Here is a 9137-nt window from a genome sequence, read left to right on the forward strand (position 1 = left end):
ACTCACTAATAGAAGTGCAGGTTGTTGGGAGGAGCAAAGGCTTGCAGTCTAATAATCTTACATTTAAATTCCAACTTTACAACAGATTAGCTTTTTGACCAAGGCAAATTAATTAACTTTTCTGATCTGCAGTCCGCTTGTAAAAATTAGATTACTATAAAGATTAACTAGGAGTTCCCATCCTGGCTCAGCGGAAACAAATCTGACTAGTATCCATGAAGACGCAGGTTCCATCCCTGGCCTCGCTCAGTGGGTTGAGGATCCATTGTTGCCCTGAGCTGTGGTGTAGGTTGCAGACATGGCTTGAATCTCCTGTTACTGTGGCTGTGGTGTAGGCTGGTGGTGACAGCTCTGACTGGACCCCTAGCCTGGGAACCTCCATATGCTGTGGGTGCGGCCCTAAAAAGACAGAAAAAAAAAAAAGGTTAACTAAAGGGCTTGCGTAGCCCAACATCAGGTATGTGGAAACAATTCCATAAACTGCTAAAATATAGGTAAAGGTATTATTACTCTTATTAGTGTTATTATTGGCTAGGTATTACACCTCTTCCATATCTTTCCTCCATTGCCACTTCTGTGACAATATTCTGATGTCTTCATTTGTATGTATAAACCCAGCCCCTTTCCAACTGTTTCCCTGGCCTATTTTACCTAGTATCATTTATGGGAGAAACTCTATTTTATTATTTAATAATTCATTTTTTTAATTGTTTAATTTTCTATATACACTCTCCTCTACCCCCATTAAAACTTAACTTCATTGAGAAAACAATTTTATTTGCTTTGTTAATGACACTTTTTCCAAAGACTAGATTCTAGACCCTAGAACATGCCTAGCATAGGGTATAAACATAAAGATTTTGAATTAGTTAATCAGCATTATTAAACCGTCATGAACTTCAGCCTATAAGAAGAGTTTAGGGCCCAAAAGAACACTCATTTCACAGATAAAAATTAAATCTTGGTGACCATCTGAGTAAGTGGCTTATCCAAAATCCAAATGCAATTTAGTAGTAGACTATAGACTGTTCTTTATATTCCCAGCCATCTTTTGCTCACTTAATAATCATAATCTTTTAGTTATGGTTTGTTGAGGATCTGTTATATCACTACTACTATAATTGATGTCTTATGTATAGTATATAATTTTACTTCTCACAGTGAAGTTAAAGCATGGGTATTTTCCTCATTTTTCAAGATTTTGGAGGTTCACATTCTATGTGGTACTGCTCTCCTTGCCTCATTTTTTTCCTCCTAACTATCATGTTGTGACAATTCTTTAATTTTCTTGGCTACCAGCCTTCATTATTTGAATAGCTATCACCATTTAATCACAGAGTCTGCTATTATGTCTTCCCTCAATTCCCACAGGTTTTCAATAAATAAGTTGATTTTAAAGAGTGACAAACAAGACAATGCTTCCTGTTTTGTGACAGCATCTTTAACTTTTGAAATATTCTCCAAAATAGGAGTTCCTATTGGGGCTTAGCAGTAATGAATATGACTATTGGCCATGAGGTTGGGGGTTTGATCCCTGGCTTCACTCAGTCTGTTAAGGATCCAGAGTTTCCGTGAGCTGTGTCATATATGGTAGACATGGTGCAGATCTGGCTTTGCTGTGACTGTGGTGTAGGCCATCAGTTGCAGCTCCAATTCAAGCCCTAGCCCAGGAGGGAAGGAAGGAAGAGAGGAAATATTCTCCAGAATAAATCTAGTAGGGGAAATTTTAACTTTATTACTACTGTACAGGGTCTGAACATACTGAGTGACAATGGCTCTTTCAGGACTTAGGAAACCTTACCCCTTTATTAAATAAAACTCTGCTAAAAATTGAACTGATAGTTTCTAAGTTGTCCAATGAAATTGTTCAAATTGTGCCAAATTTACTCATTGTGGTTTTATCTATTTTTTATATCATGTCAGTTGCATTTCTACAGATAAGACATTTAAATAAATGCTTTTCATCTCAACAAAAATAGTGCACTATTGATTTTTTGAATGACTACTGTTTATTATGCGCCAAAATTCTGTTAGTCACTTAAAATGCACTATTTCTGAAAGGTAGTACCATCCCATTTCTTTCTGTTTTTTCAGTTTTAAAATTTTTTTGAAGTATAGTTGGTTTACAATGTTGTGATAATTTCTGCTGTACCCTAAATTGATTCAGGTATACATGTATACACATCCATTCTTTCTCAGATTTTTTTCCCACATAAATGATCACAGACTATTGGGTAGAGTTCTCTGTGCTATATACATTGCAGAAAGCAATGCTCAGAATGTATAAGTAACTTGGAAAATGTTCCAAATGGATGACTATCCATATCTAATAACATGCAAAAATCAAATCAGTGTTATTTCAAATACCCTATGACTGTCACCTCACCAGGGCAGATAATAGTATAAGAAATCATATACAGAGCATTACTACTATTAGAACTCCACCTTATCTCTCACCCACCACCTTTACCTAATAAGGGAAAAAAATAAAGGATGTCTGACGGATTATTTGTTTCACTTTTTGTGTTTACTGTTTTTATTAGACTAGGAGATACCATATCTCTAGCACAACTCAAATTGATAAATTTCCACAAAGATTTATAGAAGTTGCAAAATACTGAACAGTATTCCCTTCTACTTATCTCTCTCCAGTGATCATAGAAATCCACATTCCAGTGTGAATGCTACAGAAGTGCTGTCACGGGAGTTGAGGATACAGAAACTCAAGGTAATTCAGAATCATTTTTTCTTGACAGTTGTTCAATAATCCTAGTTTGTACTTGCACCTATTTGGTATCTTCCATTACCCAATGTATTATATGCATTACACTCTAATGCATGATATCCTGAATGAGTACGTATAAATTCAGCATAAGATGTATCCTCAAGAAGTGGAAAATAAAATGGTTATTTCTTAAATTTTTGTTTATCTAATACTGCTTATATCAGTGTGCATCCATGCCAGTCTCTATAAATATGTTAACACCAAAACAATATGAAAATTTTAAAATTGGACTCAATTCCACTCTTTCTAGCATTCTAAGATTTAAGCAAAGCCAGATGATCTAATAGCAGATGGTTGACTTCTTTGACATGAAACTGTGAGATACTACAGAATTTTAGGAATAGTGTATTCCTCAGTGATACTAGGAAATTAGCCATGGAGAACTGAATGCAAATATATACTCTCAGTTGTGGTAAATATTTTTCACTGGATTTTATTTCTATAATTCAAGAAATTAATTTACGTGATTATAGGAGCTGGAGAAGCAAGTCTGAATATGTAAGCTGAAAGCTCTCAAGCAGGAGCTGATGCTGCACTGCATGGGAGAATTTCTTTTTCCTTTTCCCTTAGGAAAACCTTAGTTCTGTTCTTAAGACCTTTCAGCTAATTTGATCAGATCCACACAGATTAATCTCCTTTACATAAAGTCAATTAATTGTAGAAGTGGCTCACATCTACAAAATACTTACAAAGAAACATGTAGATTAGTGTTTGATTGAGTAGCTGGGGACTATAGCCTCACCTGTTGACATAAAAAATTGATGATTGCAATTCACCGCTTGTCAGTTCAGCACCCACACACATCTCCTTAATCCACACCTAATCTGCAAATAAAGACAACAACAAAGCCATACTTCCACTGAACATGATACAACTGTTCTACATTTGATCAAAACATGCTAAACTCTTCCCCAGAAAGTAATTCAGAATACTTGGCTGATATTGTTAGGTGACTCTTCTTAACACTACATACATAAATACTAAGATATAAAGTAAGATATCATTAATATATCTTATGTTAGATAAAGGGATAAGGAAAGAAAGATATAAAAATATTATATACATTTGTATACATACACACACAAATGTATTTATAATAATGATAAGGAAGAAATGTTCATGATAATTATAGCCCTTGTTTTTGAAACTGGTCCCATGGTTATAGTTGGTATTTATAACTACCTTTTTCCATTACCCATTCCATATCCCCTTTGCCCTTGGCAAGCACCTCAGCTGGTTTTGGTTTGTTGCCTGGTGGAATGACCTGAACTTCATTCCTTAAAGGTCTTGGCCATTAGCAGTACTCTATGATCTGAGTTGTTAGAGTTTTTCATTGTCTTTAATCATGATGTTACTAAGGACATGATATTACTAAAAGATGCTTTAAGGGACCTCCTGTATTCCAGACATGTACTTTGTAGTAGCAGTCCCATTTCCCCTTGGTAAGCAAGGTTAATCACTTCATTCAGGACAGTAACTCCCTTCTGTTTCTTTTGATTGAGAGATATAAGGAGTCCCAGATGGTACAGTGGCAGTCTTAACTTCAGTTCAATAGAGACATGTTGTCTCCTTTTGGAAGCATTTTTCCCCTTAGAACTAAAACCTCTATACCAGTAAAACTTAGGTTGTGGGGACAGGAAGCTAATCTTTTGCTTATGAATCACTAGAGGTAATACTTGGCAGTACTAGTCCTAGATTCCTGGACTTGTGAATCCTAATTCTGTGGTGATGAGCACCACATAGTGTAGGTTGGTTTAGAGCATACACAGCCTTCTTGAGCACATCGTCCCAGCCCTCAAAGTATTAAGACATAGCTGGTATTGTCAATTAGTCTTCAAAAGGCCATTTCATTATTTTGTCTAGCTACCTGTCTATGGATAATGGGGAGGAACACCTGGTAAGACCAGTGGATTCCAAGAGAATGAGCACATTGCCACATTTCATTTACTGTGAAATGGGTTCCTTGATTAGAAGCAATGCTGTGAGGGATACGATGACAGCAGCTAAGACTCTGTAAGTCCACTGGATGATAATTAGCCTAAGCATTATCTTCAGAGAAACAAATCCATATCCAGAGTGTCAATTTCAGTAAGAAAAAAAAAAAACAAAAAACTCTGCCCTTTTTAAGTTGGAAGCAGTCCTAAGTAATCAACCAGCCACCAGGTAACTGGCTGATCCCCCCTCAGGAGTGGTACCTTATCAAAACTGCTAGCACTGCTAGCAGATTGAACACTAAGCAGTGGCTGTGCAGCTAGGCTTTAGTGAGTGGAAGTTTATATCGCTAAACTCAGGAGTAATCTCCATCCTTGCTACCATGGTCACTTTGTTATAAGCTCACTGAGTAATGACAGGGCTGGCTTGGAAAGAGACTGGCATCCACAGAAATGAGTCATCATGTGCACTTGATTATTAAAATCTTCCTTTGGTGAGCATTCACTGTGCTCAAATATCTTCACTGCCCATTCTGAGTTCTATACACATATCCCTTTCCCAAAATTCTTGTTCATTAATTTTTTTAATAATGTGCCTTCCAATTTCCTAATGCTCCAGCTAAACCATTGGGCATAGTACATACCTCAATATTGACTTGTACCTGTGTCCATTGACTTGTACCTGTGTCCATTTCTCTTTTCAGAGCAATAAATAAATAAATAAATAAATAAATAAATAAATAAATAACCAAAGGACTTCCTGTTGTGGCTCAGTAGGTTAAGAACCAAACTAGTCTCCATGAGGATGCAGGTTTAATCCCTGGCCTCACTCAGTGGGTTAAGGATCCAGCATTGCCATAAGCTGTGGTGTAGCTCACAGATGTGTCTCGGTTCTGGTACTGCAGTGGCTGTGGTGTAGGCCGGCAGCTGCAGTTCTGATTCAACCCCTACCCTGGGAACTTCCATATGCCACAGGTGCAGCCTTAAAAAGGAAAAAGAAATCAACTACAATACTCAAAGTTCTACCCATGGGGAAGATTTCCCTTCACCACTTTCCTTTAGGAATGTCCCTAAAGGAGGCTGTGGTGCTATAGCTATGTACATTTGGGCAGTGCCAACATATCATACAGAATTATCTATAAACCAGGCCAGGTTTTCTCTTTATTAGTCAACTGTTCATAGGGAACTCTCCATCAGGCCACAAATGTTACTGGGAGAGAGAGGGAAGTTAGTGTACCAAGAGTTGGGATATCAGGCATTTGGGCCACTTCCTCTTGTAACTTACTTTAGGATCTCTCAAACCCATTATCATTTGGTAGTATAATGCTGCTGTTCACACCCAAATTTATGACTTGATGAGATAGAAATGATGGGCATCTCAGGTGACATGATATCTTGGTGGCCCATGGTTAAGCATTCAGTCTCCACTAATGCCCAGAAGCTAACTAAAAGTTGTTTCTCAAAAGAAGAGTAGTTATCCTCAGAAAATGGTAAAGCTTTGATCCAAAATTCTAAGAGACTGGGGCCTATGGACCCCAAAGACAACAAACTGTCCTCATGCTGCCACTGACACTTCAAGCACTGTTGGCTTTACTAGATTACATAGTCCAAGTGGCAGAGAAGTTTCCATGGCAGGCTAGATCCATTGCAGAGCTTTCTCTTTTTCTGAGCCCTCCTCAAAACTAGCAGCTCTTTGGGTCACTTGTCAAAGAGGATGGGATAACCTATGCAAGTGAGCAATATGTTCCCTCCAAAATCCAAATGGTTCCACCCTGTGTTATGCTTTGTTTTTTACTAAAAGAAGGCTCAAATACAACTTACCTTTTATGTTAGGTTTCTATATGTGTTATACCACTGGACTCCTAGAAATTTCACTGAAGCTAGAGGCTTCTAAAATTCCGTCAGATTTATTTCCCACCCTCTGATGTGGACATGTCTTACCAATATGTTTAGAGTCATTGCTACTTCCTGCTCACTAGTTGCAAACTGCATAGTATTGTCAATACAACAGGCCAGCAACATGTCATATGAAATTGAAAGGTGAGCAAGATTCCTACAGAGTATGCTGTTAAATAAGGCAAGAGAGTTTATATGCCTAAAGTAATAAATGAAAGTCTGTTGTTGGTTATTTTTACTAATTTTTACTATACATATCCAGAAAATAATATTTTCCATATTCATAGCTGCATACCACATACAAACACATGTATTAATTTTTTAAGCAAATTAGGATCATTTTACATTTTTATTCAGTAGGAATCTTTACTGTTAATCCAAATAAAGCACTTTGAAGAGAGATATATCTATCATAGTTTGGAGGTTTGTGGGTCTTTTAAAAGACGAATCAGGGGTTCCTGTCATGATGCAGCAGAAATGAATCTGACTAGGAATCATGAGGTTGCGGGTTTGATCCCTGGCCTCACTCAGTGGGTTAAGGATCCAGCGTTGCTGTGAGCTGTGGTGTAGTTCACAGACATGGCTCGGATTTGGTGTTGCTGTGGCTCTGGCATAGGCTGGCGGCAACAGCTCCAATTAGACCCCTGGCCTGGGAATTTCCATATGCTGCCGATGCGGTCCTGAAAAGACAAAAAGACACACACACACAAAAAGAATCGTTCTCTAATAGCATTGAGGTTGTCCTTACATGTTAAGTTGGATGGGTTGTTCTATTTTTTTAAAAAGAACTATGTTATTAACAACTAGTTTATTAACTGTTGAAATTGTTGGAACTATTTTGTTTAAGTCTTAACACATTTTTTAAAAAAACATATAAAATAATACATTGTCGTAGTAGGATTATCTACTCCTTGGATGAGAATCCCAAGTACAGTGATCTGTTAAGTGGAAAACTCTGGAAGTTAAAATATAGAATATGAGAAAAAAGCTTCTTTTTAATGGGCATAATTGTGTGGAAAATGACCCATGTGAATAAAAATCTTTCATAGTTCTGAAGACTTTGTTTACTTCTAATATTGTGCATTCTGAATCTAGATTGATGTAAGATTCCTGCTGAGGAGTTCCCACTGTGACACAGCTGGTTAAGAATCCAGCTGCAGTGGCTCGAATCGCTGTGGAGGCATGGGTTCAATCCCTGTCCTGGCACAGTGAGTTAAAGGATCTGGCATTGGAGCAGGTCACAGCTGTGGTCTATACAATCCCTAGCCTACTATATGCTTTTCATGCCACCATAAAAATTAAAAAAAAAAAAATTTCTACTGAATCAAAATGTAAAATTTTTATTTACATGTAGTTTTTCAGAGTACAACTTAGAAACTTTTAAATTACTATAGAGCCATTTTTCAATAATTATTAGTTCAGTTTCTCTTAGGGTGACTTTAAAGCATAACAGGAAAAAAAATTTAAAGAAGAAAATTTATAGTCTTAAATAAACTGTTTTCAGAGTTTCCTTCACAGCTCAGCAGTTAGCAAACAGGACTAGGATCCATAAGGATGTGGGTTTTATCCCTGGCATTGCTCAGTGGGTTAAGGATCCTGGATTGCCATGAGCTGTGGTGTAGTTTGCAGAAACGGCTCGAATCCCAAGTCGCTGTGGCTGTGGTGTAGGCTGGCAGCTGTAGCTCCAATTTGATCCCTAGCCTGGGAACTTCCCTATGCCATGGGTGCAGCCCTAAAAAGCAAACAAAACAAAACAAAAAAACATTGTTTTCGGTTAGATATATTCATGATACACCTGCACAAAGAGACTGAGTTTTTAAAATAGTTATTTAGTCACTGTAATACAGATACTATTTTAAGACTCAAATTGGGAGATTAGCCTAACATCTAGGAAATGGCAGTTTATCCGTGACTGAGTATAATGGGATTCCATCAAATCTGTCACTATTATAATCCTTTTTTATTCACTGTTAAATTTGATAAGGTACTATGTTAGTAACTTTAAATTAAAAATAGGAAGCATTTTCTCTTCTTCAATGTAATAGTTTTATGATAGCTATCCCTGGCAATTTTTTAAAGCTATCAAAAAATATCTTTTAAAAAAATCCTTTAAATGGACACTCAGTTTTCTTAGAGTAAAAGTGTCTGAGTGCCAGAGTCCAGCTCCAGCAGCCAGGGAGTGCACACCCTGTCAGGGATGGACGGTGTCGGCGAATGCACACAGAGACAGCCTCTTTGTCCCTTCTTTCAGGGCACTGGACTGCTCAAATTTTATTAGCATAGGTAGCAGTTTATATAGACAGCTTAATTGTAACTTACATCACAGTGCTTAGATCATATTTTTAAAGGTTAAACTTTTAGTTTACATGGTACAGTAGATAATACATTGTGTTCTAAGGATTTCAATTAAAACCAATGGATACAATACATCATGTAAAACTATAATGGGTACAAAACATCATGTGGAAAAAACATTATATAAAAATAAGTTTTGGTACAAAGCATCTTGTGATTACTACCTATTA

This window comes from Phacochoerus africanus, chromosome 2 (genome assembly GCF_016906955.1).
Source record: "Phacochoerus africanus isolate WHEZ1 chromosome 2, ROS_Pafr_v1, whole genome shotgun sequence".
In the NCBI taxonomy this organism is placed as follows: Eukaryota; Metazoa; Chordata; class Mammalia; order Artiodactyla; family Suidae; genus Phacochoerus; species Phacochoerus africanus.